Source organism: Aotus nancymaae, unplaced genomic scaffold, assembly GCF_030222135.1.
Source record: "Aotus nancymaae isolate 86718 unplaced genomic scaffold, 86718_ANA_hifiasm-v0.15.2.pri h1tg000011l, whole genome shotgun sequence".
NCBI lineage: Eukaryota > Metazoa > Chordata > Mammalia > Primates > Aotidae > Aotus > Aotus nancymaae.
In genome coordinates, this window is record NW_026988422.1 from 31,985,773 (window position 1) to 31,998,651 (window position 12,879).

At 42.3% G+C, this 12,879-nt stretch overlaps 1 protein-coding gene across 4 annotated transcripts in view; it reads left to right on the forward strand.

Annotated features, from left to right (window-relative positions):
* The first annotated feature begins 3,085 nt into the window (after nt 1-3,085).
* CHD8 (chromodomain helicase DNA binding protein 8) overlaps nt 3,086-12,879 on the forward strand; it is a 68,923-nt gene continuing 59,129 nt past the window's right edge. Inside the window, exon 1 of one of the 4 annotated variants that reach the window (XM_021674855.2) lies at nt 3,086-3,177. The gene's annotated coding sequence lies outside the window, so the exon portion shown is untranslated. The remainder of the gene's footprint in view (nt 3,178-12,879) is intronic. The other 3 variants (XM_021674856.2, XM_021674852.2, XM_021674857.2) reach the window with 3 other exon arrangements.

Below are 12,879 nucleotides of genomic sequence, written 5' to 3' on the forward strand. Positions count from 1 at the left end.
AAGACATTTGGGGTATTGCTTTGGTTTTTTTTTTTTTTTTTTTTTTGAGATAGAGTCATTCTGTCAACCAGGCTAGAGTGCAGTGGCACAATCTTGGCTCACTGCAACCTCTGTTTCCTAGGTTCAAGTCATTCTCCTGTCTCAGCCTCCCGAGAGCTGGGATTACAGGTGCACGCCACCACGCCCAGCTAATTTTTGTGTTTTAGTAGAGATGGGGTTTCACCATGTTGGCCAGGCTGGTCTTGAACTCCTGACCTCAAATGATTCACCCACCTCGGCCTCTCAAAGTGCTGGGATTACAGGCGTAAGCCACCACAACCAGCTGTTTTGTTTTTTAAAATCCTACCCGATTCCAGAAAGGATATGAAGCTGTTGAATTTGGAGTTAGACTGCTCCCTTACATCTGAGACAAAACTAAAGTAATAAAAAATGTAGTATGTGTATGGAAGGTTTTTTTTTTTTTCCCACCCAAAAAAAAATCTTTAGCAATTGAGAAGCATTAGAGGATTAATGAAAGCATTCTGCGGGCCGGGCTCAGTGGCTCATGCCTGTAATCCCAGCACTTTGGGAGGCCAAGGCGGGTGGATCACAAGGTCAAGAGATGGAGACCATTCTGGCCAACATGGTGAAACCCCGTCTCTACTAAAATACAAAAATTAGCCGGGCGTTTGGCATGCGCCTATAGTCCCAGCTACTTGGGAGGCTGAGGCGGAAGAATAGCTCGAACCCGGGAGGCGGAGGTTGCAGTGAGCCAAGACTGTGCCACTGTGCTCCAGCCTGGCAACAGAGCAAGACTCCGTCTCAAAAAAAAAAAAAAAGAAAGACAGCATTCTGCTTACAGCTACTGCTTTCGGACAATAAAGGATATCATTTTCATATTTTGAGCAAAGTTTTTTTTTGTTTGTTTTGTTTTGTTTTTTGAGACAGTCTCACTCCGTCGCCAGGCGCCAGGCCGGAGTGCAGTGGCGCAACCTCGGCTCACTGCAACCTCCGCCTCCCAGGTTCAAGCAGTTCTCCTGCCTCAGCCTCCCAAGTAGCTGGGACTACAGGCGCGCGCCACCACGCCCAGCTAATTTTTTTTGTATTTTTAGTAGAGATGGGGTTTCACCATGTTGGCCAGGATGGTCTCGATCTCTTGACCTCGTGATCCGCCCGCCTCGGCCTCCCAAAGTGCTGGGATTATAGGCATGAGCCACCGCGCCCGCCCGATAAATCTTAATACTAAAATCCAAATTGATGTACTGGCAGCAGTAGCCAAGTGAGAATTTTGCTGACAGATTTTGATACACAGGGAAACGTATTTGGCCAAGACTTATTGCTCATATGACTCCTTAATGTGTCTGAGCTCCCACCATGTAAGACCATGCAATTGTTACTCCTTGAGAAATTCCTTTGATGATCTGGAAGGATTTCCTCACTCATAACTTTAAAAAAAGATTTCTTGGCTGGGAGTGGTGACTCACGTCTGTAATTACAGCACTTTGGGAGGCCAAGGTGGGCGGATCACTTGAGGTCGGGAGTTTGAAACTAGGCTGACCAACATGGCGAAACCCCGTCTCTACTAAAAATACAAAAATTATCCGGGTGTGGTGGCGGATACCTGTAGTCTGAGCTACTTGGGAGGCTGAGGCACGAGACTCGCTTGAACCTGGGAGGCAGAGATTGCAGTGAGCTGGGATCGCTCCACTGCACTCCAGCCTGGGTGACTGAGGGAGACTATGCCACAAAAAAAAAAAAAAAAAAAAAAAAAAAAAAAAAAGGGCAGGGCGCGGTGGCTCATGTCTGTAATCCCAGCACTTTGGGAGGCCGAGGCAGGTGGATGACGAGGTCAAGAGATCGAGACCATCCTGGTCAACATGGTGAAACCCCATCTCTACTAAAAATACAAAAAATTAGCTGGGCATGGTGGCGCGTGCCTGTAATCCCAGCTACTCAGGAGGCCGAGGCAGGAGAATTGCCTGAACCCAGGAGGCGGAGGTTGCGGTGAGCCGAGATCGCGCCATTGCACTCCAGCCTGGGTAACAAGAGCGAAACTCCGTCTCAAAAAAAAAAAAAAAAATTCTTGTAGTAAGTTGTAATAGCAGTAGAGATTTAGACTATGAAGTACAGGAAAACCTTTCTCGTTGAGTGCAAGAGAATTTCACTTACAGTGAAATTATTTCCTTTCCAATTTAAATGCGGAAGAAAATTACTCTTCCCCAGGGCTGCCCCCTAATGGCCTTCCTTTTTCTTAAATGTAATTTCTCTCTAAGGCCTCTATTATTTGCGTAGATATATCTGTAGTTTTGATATGTTGAAATTTAGGCCTTAAAAAAAAAAAAAGGAATTCCCCCCTAAGTCCTGTTTTTTATTTCCAACTGATTCAGAGTGCTCCTGCTGGAAAATCTGCAAGTGAATCCTAAAGATTAGAAGTACCTAGAATAGATACATATCCTGATATTTTGAGTAAGGTGTCCATAAAGGATTACCCTAGGAACGTGTAACTTTAACTCTCATTCGAAGAATTAATTTTTGCTTATTCGATTTGTTAAAATTGCTTTACTCCTACAGTTAAGTGAGAGGGTGGTGGTTACCCGTAACCACACACGGCATTATTCCAGGGTTTCACATCGTGATTGAGGGGCACCCTGAGTGCATACAGGAGAGTATGTTCGGGCTGGACCTAGATAGCCGGACAGAACGCCGAGAGGGACTTCAGATTCTTTAAGCAGTCTCACCCGGTCTCCGCCTCCAAGGCACCAGTCCGAGCCAAGATGGCTTCCCAGAAGTAGGTAACTAAGTGTTGTTTTATTTCAGAGCGCCCCCAATGGTGGGGGTCAAAAAAAAGATGCCAAAGGGCCTGGCCGCCTATGAACTGAGCCGTCGGAGGCGAGCTGCCGCCAGATTTTATTTTCAATCAGGCATATTTGTGGTCGCCTACGTTCCCTTCTCATCCTCCTAAGACCCTCCACCCTCAAGAGACTTCCTGGATGGCGCTCACACTAGCTCGCTGGAAGAGGCCGGGCTTCGGTGCTGCCATTGGCGCACCGGAGTGCAGGGGGGCGGAGCCTAGGGAGAATGGACTACTAGCAAGCTAGATTGAGGCGAGGGCTGGCCATGCTCCGCCGGAAGGCGCCTTGTTCTCGGAGAGGGTGAGTTGAAACGCTGCCTGGAAAGGAAGCACCAGGACTTGTACAGGTAGGCTTCCCGCTCACACCCGCTCCTCAGTGCTGGGCCAGGAGTCAGCAAAAGCTGAGGCTCTCAGAGATTTGATTTCAGTAACTCCTTCTCCTCCTCCTCTCTCTTCCACTCCCTGCTCGCCCTCCAGTTGTGAGGGATCAGGTGCGGGGTGATGCTCCGGACTGAACCAGTCTCCTTTGTGAGAGGCCAGGGGAGAGGGCGGCTGTCGGGCCGCGGGATCCTAGCCGGGCCGAGCCTCAAGGGACTGCCTGGGGCGCTGTGGAGTTTTTAGGGCTTGTCATTACATTACTGGGCGTAGTGTAGATTGGAGGCGGCGCCTTGTTCTCTCTTAACAGAAGGGAAAACTCCCCGGCCCCGTTTGGTTACTCCGTACTTTGGACTCAGAAATAGGAGGTTAGGGTTTTCTACTTCTTTTTCTTTTTCTTTTTTCTTCTGTATTTCAATAATGAAGGTGGGTAGGAAAGCAAGGGGTAAGCGTATGCGGATTGTTACTCATTCTCAGGTGTAAGTTCTGTGGGTCTCCGTTGGAGAATGTTTGGAGATGGTGGGAAGAGAGAGGCTCAAGCCTTGCAACTCCCTTGACAGGTCTGCAGAGCTCACTGGTTTTCCGTTGCATTATGTAAACTCTTCACTGATGGAAGACCCCTCCCCCTGCCTTGAAGCGAATGCAGTTTCTTTATTTACCTGTCTCTAGTGTCGCAGGGAATTTCCCTGCAGCAGCTGTGCAAATGCAGCAGTCTCTTAAGGGACGGTCTTGAAGTGATTAGGGTCTTCACAGAAGAGGTATATAGTGGATCAGTCTCTTGTATGGACTGAGCAAAGTGAGCCAGAAGTCAAAGATTTAGAACTCTTTTTCTATTAAAGAATAGACATAGCGGAGCGCCCCAAACACAAGCCAAGGGAGCTGCCTCATCAGTGCCTGCTGCATCCCACCATCACACCCGTCCACAGATCGTTTCATCTCCATGCTTTTCTGAGTTTGTCGACTCAGTCAAGGATTCTCAGCCTAGGTTATCTTTAGTGTCTGCTGAAGTCATCTGGTGTGGGGCACATTACACATCGAAAGTGAGTTTTTGATTTGGATAGTGTCCGCTGTTACTTAATTAGATCGGGTCTTGTGCTTAGGAATTTCTTTTGTATTGGTCACCCAATAGTTTCAGAACAAATCCTAGTCAACTTCATAGAGCGAGATGTGAGAAACTTATTTCGAGTACTTTGGAATTATCCCAACCCTTAAAAAAAGAGTTATGATAAAAAACATTTTCCATTTAAGAAGGCCTTCTGTTGCAAGAAAGGCATGCCATTGGATCTAAAGGCAAGTGAAAGACATTGGCCAAAGAGAGGGTAGGGAAATGTGAAGAGACAGGCTTGGGAGAAGGTTTAAAACTGAAGTAAGTGGGCCAGTCGTGGTGGCTCACGCTGGTAATCCCAGCACTTTGGGAGGTGGAGGCAGGCGGATCACTTGAGGTCAGGAGTTTGAGATCAACCTGGCCAACATGGTGAAACCCCATCTCTAAAAGTACAAAAAATACAAAAATGCAAAAAAAAATTAGCCAGGCATGATGGCAGGCGCCTGTAATCCCAGCTACTCAGGAGGCTGAGGCAGGAGAATCCCTTGAATCTGGGAGGTGGAGGTTGCTGTGAGCTGAGATCGAGCCGTTGCACTTCAGCCTGGGAACAGAGCGAGACTCCGACTCAAAACAAACCAACAAAAAAACACGCCATTGTACGTATCTCCTTTGAAAAGGGTGAGGCCTTTCTAAGCAAAGCTACCACTTAAGATTAATTTGTGGGTGTCAGTTGTTTACTGAAGAAATGAGATTTGATATTCTCATCTGCGAAAGGACGGTAACATTCAGACGAATGCTAAATGCTTTAGTGAACTGTCTACAGCTCTGGAAGAGTTAAGCTATCTTCTGAGCTTACATTGAGCCTAATACTTGGGAGGAGAACAGAAGGCAAACATTTTATTAGAGTCTCCACTTTCACCTCTAGAAGTCACTCTACTTCTGGAGTTGCATTTGAGCAAGTTCTTGATCTGCAGGTCTTTGCATGACCTGCCCTTACATTACTGTGACCATTGTGGTATAATATTTACTATTTTACCTTTAGCATTTGATTCATGGATAGACTATCATGTTTTTTTTATCTTACTTTAACTTTTTAAATCCTCTCTTTCGTGCTCTTTTATTCTTTTGCCTCACCAAGTTGGTGATCTTTTTATCTTCCTGTTACAATTTTGTGCACTTTGTGTTTTTTTAGCTTAATTCACTGACATTGTACCTTTTTGCTTCTGTTTAGCTGAAACCTTTTAGGGAATGCAAAAAGACCCTAATTTTCAAGATGTAGTCTTTCTTTGGTACCTAGTATCCAAGTGAGAGTTGTATTTCTCTCTCTCTCTTTCTCTCTCTCTCCTTCTTTTTTAAATTTTAAAAGAGATGGGGGTCTTGCTGTCTGGCCCAGGGTGGTCTGGAACTCCCCACCTTGACCTCCCAAAGTGCTGGGATTACAGGTGTGAGCCATCACACCCAGTGTGACAGTTGTATTTCTATGTAATAAAGTTGTTATAAGAAGTTTTCCTTTTTTTTTTTGAAATGAGTCTCTGTGTCACCCAGGATGGAGTGCAGTGGCATGATCTCGGCTCACTGCAACTTCTGCCTCCTGGGTTCAAGTGATTCTCCTGCCTCAGCCTCCCAAGTAGCTGGAATTATAGGTGCACACCACCATGTCCGGCTAATTTTTGTATTTTTAGTAGAGATGGGGTTTCACCATATTGGCCAGGCTGGTCTCGAACTCCTGACTTTAGGTGATGTGTGCACCTCGGCCTCCCAAAATTCTAGGATTACAAGCATGAGACACCACACCCAGCCCGAAGTTTTCTTTTACCTGATAGTTTATTTAACATTTACCGCATTCTGGCCGGGCGTGGTGACTTATGCCTGTAATCCCAGCACTTTGGGAGCCTGAGGTGGGCAGATTGTGAGGTCAAGACATTGAGACCATCCTGGCCAACGTGGTGAAACCCTGTCTCTACTAAAAAAAATACAAAAATTAGCTGGGTATGGTGGCTTGTACCTGTAGTCCCAGCTACTCTGGAGGCTGAGGCAGGAGAATCACTTGAATCCAGGGGGCAGAGGTTGCAGTGAGCCGAGATGGTGCACTGCACTCTAACAGAGCGAGACTCCCTCTAAAAAAGAAAAAAAAAATTTACTGCATTCTAGATATTTTGCCCTGGATAACTTTTTTCCTTTAACCTCTCAGTTTTGTTTTATGAGTAAACTTCAAATGAAACTTTAAAGTTTTCATTGTATTTGTATTGCAAAATAAGTCCACCTCTTTTAGTTACTTAATGTTTTACATTTAAACTACAAAGTATCTTAATCTCTGAGGTTTCTCATTAAGCTGTTCTGTAGGTAACATTTCTTTTGTTCTTTTGTTATCAGTTATGTAGTTTCCATCCTTCACTAGGCCCTTAGTTTGTTAATGTCACCTGAAGCAAAATGGTCAACTTCCAAAATACTTATTTGTTGCCTTCAGGTTGCATCAGGAGACATAAAACACTTAATCTCTACCAATTAATTGTATGGTGTACTATAATAAAAATTCCGGCAGGGATAGATAGAAATTAGCCTGGCAGAGATAATTACTTTTTTTTTTTTTTTTTTTTTTCAGACAGTCTTGCGCCTTTGCCCAGGTTGTAGTACAGTGGTGTGATCTCAGCTCACCACAGCCTCCACCTCCCGGGTTCAAGCAGCTCTCCTGCCTCAGCCTCCTGAGTAGCTGGGACTACAGGCACATAGCACCATGCCAGCTAATTTTTGTATTTTTAGTGAAGACAGGGTTTCACTATGTTGGCCAGGCTGGTCTTGAACTCCTGACCTCATGATCCACCTGCCTCAGCCTCCCAAAGTGCTGCTGGGATTACAGATTACTGGCATGAGCCTCCACACCCGGCCAATAATTACTTTTACATTAGTCTTCAGGAAGGAAGGATCCAGGAATATTTCAAGCAGTGGAGCAGTGTAGGGAACTTAAGACAACATTCTAATCTCTTCAAATTCAGATTCTTCTGCAGTTTATTCTCACTAGTTTCTTTGGAAAGAGTTTCTAGAACAATGATTTACAGTTATGTGTAATTATTAAGAAAGGGCTGACCTTGTCATTTAAGGAGTAAAATAGCCCTGATTTTATTTTCTTTGTATATTAATATTTCCATAGATATTTAATTTATATGACTTCGTTTTATTTGTAGTTTATTTCATTTTAAAAAGATAATTAAATGGCATGCTACTGAAATTACCAGATAATTTCCAGGACTGTGCTTCATTGCTCCTTTGTATGTTAGCACCTTAAATGTGATAGTGCCAATCTGTTGGGTAGTGTCTCAATATTCCAGTGGTTAGTAATTTCCTAATAGCACCTTTTTGGTTTTAGAGTCTGTAATTCTTCTAAGACTATGTCAGTAGCTTTCCAATAAAAATATATATAGTAACTGAATTCTTAATTTTATCTGAGAAGAAGGATACTCAACAGCTGTAAGGTCTTACACTTTTTTTTTCTTTTCTTTTCTTTCTTTCTTTTTTTTTTTTCTGAGATAGGATGTTACTCTTTTGCCCAGGGGTGGTGCACAGTGGTGCAATTATAGCTCACTGCAACCTCAAACTCCTTGCCCCAAGTAGTCCTCCTGTCTCAGCCTCCCAAATAGCTGGGATTACAGGCTGGCCCATATCACAGTGCTCAGCTGAGAGTTTCAAAATCTATAAGGTTTGTCAGATTTTCTCTTGTGTCATTATAGAAATCTTTGAAACTTCCTGTTTTCTTTTTTTCTTCCACTACGTACTTTGGGGATGCACTTTATCTTTGGGGATTATTTCTTTGGAACATGGTTATTCAGAAGTACATTGTCATATTAGTGATATGGGAATTTCTTTTTGGTTAGTTCTAGAAGAAACTAATGATTTCTGTAGTTTGGCTGCCTATTTCGATAGACCCAAATCATAACAGAATTTCGTGTATGGAACATGATTTTATCAAATATACATCTACCAGAGTAAACAGCATTAATGGTAAGATGTTTCTGGATTTTTGAATTTTTTTAATCTTTTTTTTTTCATGTTGTATTGCTGCTGCACAAATTAATGGATTTTTGAATAGGGGTTAGCAAGTTGCATGAACATTGAATTTTTGCTCAGTATTTTATTTTTCATTTCTTCTACTCAGTACCCAGTCATTCTTGTTTTCCCCCCTTTCCTGGGTGTGGGGCACATTAGTCAGTTCTTCCTTAATTTACATATCAATTCTCCTATAAAATGTAGTGCTTTTGCCTGTTTTTCAAATATACCTCCTGTTGGGACCTTTTTTAAATGAAGTTTTAAATATATAGTATAGGCAATGACTACTTCCTTTCACTGGGCTCCGAAAGTCATGGGAGTCACAAACTAAGTAAGCTGGATCTGGGCATGTGAACTACCAAGGGACAGTCTAGTCAGTTGGAAACTAAAAGTTACCACAAGCAGGTATTGTGAAGTAAATGGAATACTTATGAAGTAGACACTGGCATATTCCTACAAACATAAAAGTGATTAGTTGAATTACCTGGGATGTTACTCTACATCATAAGTGCTGGTTGAAATCTTTTCCATGGTTATGATGTTAAAGACTTGTACTGTTTTCTCAGCACGGTAGTACTGGAGTCCTTTCATCCTGCCCAGCAGTCCTGCTATTCTAATTGTGAAACTTTTACATCTATTTCGGTATCCCTCCATTCTGCCTAACAGATCAGCTCTGCCAAGTCTCTGAGGAGTAATTTTGCTTTGAGAGAAGCCTTTAGTGGTACCGTTTTAAAATACTGGATGGGGAAAAATAAATTCCTTTTTATTTGCCTACTATGTGCCAAGCATTGTATGTTATCTTTTAATATGTAGAATAACCCTGAAATGTATGTGGTGCTAGTTTCATTTTACAAGGAAAATAAAAAAAGACTGTGAGGTTAGGTAACACAACCAAGAGTAGGAGGAGCTCTAGTCTGACTTCAAAGCCCCAGTTATTATCCAGCCTCCCTCCTTTTAAACGTTCAGTGCTGGGCTGGACACTGTGGCCTATACCTGTAGTCTTAGCACTTTGGGAAGCCAAGGCAGGTGGATCACAAGGTCAGGAGTTCAAGACCAGCCTGACCAATACAGATTTAGTCTCTACTAAAAATACAAAAAAAAAAAAAAAAAAAAATTAACGGGATGGGGTGGCACACGCTTGTAGTCTCAGCTACTAGGGAGGCTGAGGCAGGAGAATTGCTTGAACCCAGGAAGTGGAGGTTGCAGTGAGTCGAGATTGCGCCACTGCACTCCACCCTGGGTGACAGAACGAGACTCTATCTCAAAAGAAATTTTCAGTGCTGACTCCTGTGTGTGAACTGTCTTTGACCACAGCACTAGACAGGTAGGCATTCAGTAGCCTGTTAAAGCTGTGCCTTTAACAATTGTAGAACCTTGAGAATGTAACATTTCTTTTTGTCTTTTTATCTCTGTTAAACGGAAAAAGAATAAATAGTTTGTTTCTTTTAACTTAGTTATTTTGAAGATAAGATTATCTGAAATACTTTAAGCTGTACAGGAGAAAATCACTTGGTCAGTCTTGCATGTAACTCACTTTTTTAGCCAATGCAAGTCAATTTAGTCCATTAAAATTTAATGAATCCCATGTCACTGGGGTCAGTTTTTAGGCACAAGTCTGATAATAACACTGCTTTATGATGTTTCTCCTCCCACACATACTTTTTTAGCATAATTGTTGCAATGAAAACAATCCCTTATAGCCTCTAGTTGAATTAAGTAAACATTTGTATTTTTCTATTAGGCTGAATACATTTACGTGTACTTGGCTCAGTTAAAAGAGGGCATGCAGGAATGTATGTGGGGGAGCATGAAGAGGACAGGAATCTGTTACCTAAATTAATATATATTGTTACTTATGTTAAAAGTGGTAGTATAAGAGGAACATTAGCCCAGTTAGAGATTTCTCATCTAGAACACAAGAGTATCATTTTCACCTTAGTGACCATGAGCCAGTGAAGAGCAGTTTCTCCAGATACAGTTCAAACTTGACCTAAGTCTAATGTTCCCTAAAGATTAGGCTCTTATTTTCTGTCTTCAGACTTAGGCAAAAAAAACTTGAGGGTTTTACTGGAAAAAAAAAATCTACAATGAGGTTGACTTAAAACTAACAAACAAAAATAAGCCGTGCTCTGTCTTTTGAGTCATAAGGATATAGTGTTATCCGTCCAGGCGCGGTGCTCACGCTTGCAATCCTAACACTTTGGGAGGTTGAAGCAAGCAGATCACCTGAGGTTGGGAGTTTGAGACCAGCCTGACCAATATGGTGAAACCTCATCTCTACTAAAAATACAAAAATTAGCTGAGTGTGGTGGCACGTACCTGTAGTCCTAGCTACTCAGGAAGCTGAGGCAGGAGAATTGCTTGAAGCTGGGAGGTGAGGTTGCAGTGAGTTGAGGTCATGCTTACTGCAACCAACTGCATTCCAGCCTGAGCAACAGAGGGAGAACCTGTCCCCGAAAAAAAAATAAAGGATATAGTATCGTCCATTCACTTCTTGCCACAGGTTGAATTGGTCACCACTGAGGCATTATGGTCCTAAACTTAAAGGGGTAACTAACATTTCATTACTGTCAATAGTGATTACATCACTCTAGAAAACAGTCTTTTATGTATAGTTCCTTACAACCCTTTTTGCTATATGTAAAAGCTGTGACTGCTAAAGCTACTAAAAGGTAAAGGTGCTTGTGATTTTATGATACTTTTTCTGAATGTTTCTGGTAGGAAACTCTGCTACTGCCCATTTGCTGTCATGCTGTCTGAATGAGGGAAGCCATTGCTTTGGCTCAGAAACCTCTCTCCCACACACCTTCAGCTGGAAGTTCGGTGCATTCCTTCAACAAAAGTACACGGAATGCCCATTACCACCCGAGAAGCAAAAGGAATACTTTAACGGACAAGTCATACACAACCCCTTACACTTGTGGAACTCACATTCTAATAGGGGAGAGGGAGTAGACATCAAACAATTAATTATATAATCAGTTATTCAATCTCTACAACAAAAGGGAAGTACTGGATGTTATATAAGAGAATTTATAATGGGGCATGTAACCTAGAGCATAGTATAGTAAGGTGGTTAAGAATGTATCTTCTGGAGCTACAGTGCCTAAATTTGAATCTGGTACCACTTTTCACTAGCTGTAGGATGTTGGGCAAGGTATTATCCCTTTGTGCCTCAGTTTCCACATCTGTGAAATACAGATAGTTATTTTAGTCTTGTTAAGAAAAATAAGAGGCCAGGCATGGTGGCTCACACCGTAATCCCAGCGCTTTGGGAGGCTGAGGCAGGCTGGTCACTTGAGGCCAGGAGTTCCAGACCAGCCGGGCAACATGGCAAAACCTCGTCTCCACCAAAAATGCACCAAAAAAAAAAAAAAAAAAAAAAATTAGCTGAGGGCAGTGGAGTGTGCCTGTAGTCCCAACTGCTTGGGAGGCTAAAGCTTGAGCCTGGGAGGCAGAGGTTGCAGTGAGCCGAGATCACGCCACTGCACTCCAACTTGGGTGACAGAATGAGACCCTGTCTCAAAAAAAGAAAGAAAAGAAAGAAAAAAGAAAAGAAAAGAAAAGAAAGATAATTAAATATGTTCATACATTTTCATTGCTTAGAAGAGTGCTTGGCATGTAATGTACATTCAGCAATTTTAGTTGTTACTAGTCTGGGAGATCAAGGAAAACTTTTTGTTGAAATGAGCCATGAAGGATAAGTTAGAATTAAATTGGCAGAATGGAAGAGAACCAGTTAGAAGGTAATGGCAATAGTCCAGGGATATAAAGATGGTAAATTGAGCCATCTTTTGAGCCCAAGGATAATAAAGGCAGAAGTAGATGGATTTGAGGGATATTTAGGAGGTAAAGATGGGAATTTAAAATACTGGATGTGGGTAGTAAAGTAGGTTTCTGGTCTGTGTAACCATGACTGGATAGGAGATGCTAGAGAATGATTACCAGTTTATGTACATGCACATGTGCTGGTGGAATGAGGATGGGGGAACTGGAGAGTCTACCAAGAAAAGCTATGGAGTAAGCAGAGAGATATACAGATCTAGAGTTCAGAGGTGACATCTTGCCCTGAGATGTAAATGAGAGACATAAGTATATAATTTATTGAAGAAAGGAATGAATAATAATTGAAGTGATGTATTGGAATTAGCCATCCTTGAAAAGAAGGTATAGAGTGAAAAGAAAAGAAGGCCTAGGACCAAAGTGAACTTCAATTAAAGGAGTGGTATAGGAAAATAGTAGCAAAGAAGTGATGAAAAAAAAGGTAGTTACATAGGTTGAAGGAAAACTTGAAAAGTGTGGTATCCTGTAAGCCATGGGAATAAAACATGTTTGAGGGTGGGAGTGGTGATTTTGCAATTTTTATGACCCTTCCTTGGATCCTTGTGAGTCTGAAGTCTCACCACTTAAAATTGAATACTAGTGACTTAGAACATCCAGAGCAGGCTTAGGTTGAGCAAAGCCATTTAGTTGAACATGATCTTCAGACTCTAGAATCTAGAATGTAGCTATTCCTGTTCACCTTAAATTAGATTTAATATAAAGGGAGAGAGCGTTAGAATGTGCACTCAAGCTCATAGGTGTTAGC